The sequence below is a fragment of the Cynocephalus volans genome, chromosome 6, assembly GCF_027409185.1.
Source record: "Cynocephalus volans isolate mCynVol1 chromosome 6, mCynVol1.pri, whole genome shotgun sequence".
NCBI lineage: Eukaryota > Metazoa > Chordata > Mammalia > Dermoptera > Cynocephalidae > Cynocephalus > Cynocephalus volans.
Genome location: NC_084465.1, coordinates 86,269,453 through 86,269,976, shown reverse-complemented (window position 1 = coordinate 86,269,976; position 524 = coordinate 86,269,453).

The window sequence follows — 524 nt, the reverse complement described above, 5'->3', positions numbered from 1 at the left end:
TCTATTAGTATAGAACAGGCAAGCTATGTCCCATGGGCTGAGTCTGTTTTTGTAAATACATTTTACAAAGAACACAGCCATGCTCTTTCATTTATGCAAGGTCTATGGTTGTTTTCACACCACAATGGCAGAGTTGAACGGTCATGACAGAGACTGTATGGTCCATACAGCCTAAAATAGTTACTACCTGGCCCCTTATGGAAAAAGTTTGCTGACCTGTGGCCTAGAATTCTAACCCCCTCCCTGGCTTTATTTTTAATATGATACTGATGGTTCAGAGTCCAGGACAATTGCTTATAGAAAACCTCTTATTTTAGATTGACCTAATTATATACATTTACATATTAAACTTGTAACTGAATTTTTGCATACTATATACATATATTTTAAAATAGAAAATATTTATGAGATTATCATTGCCCTGTGGGGTAGTGTTAAACTTCTTACCTGCCAAAAACTGTGAAATTTGAAATTGAAAGGCAAACAATAAATTGTAAAAATAATTACAATATCAAGGTCCTGTC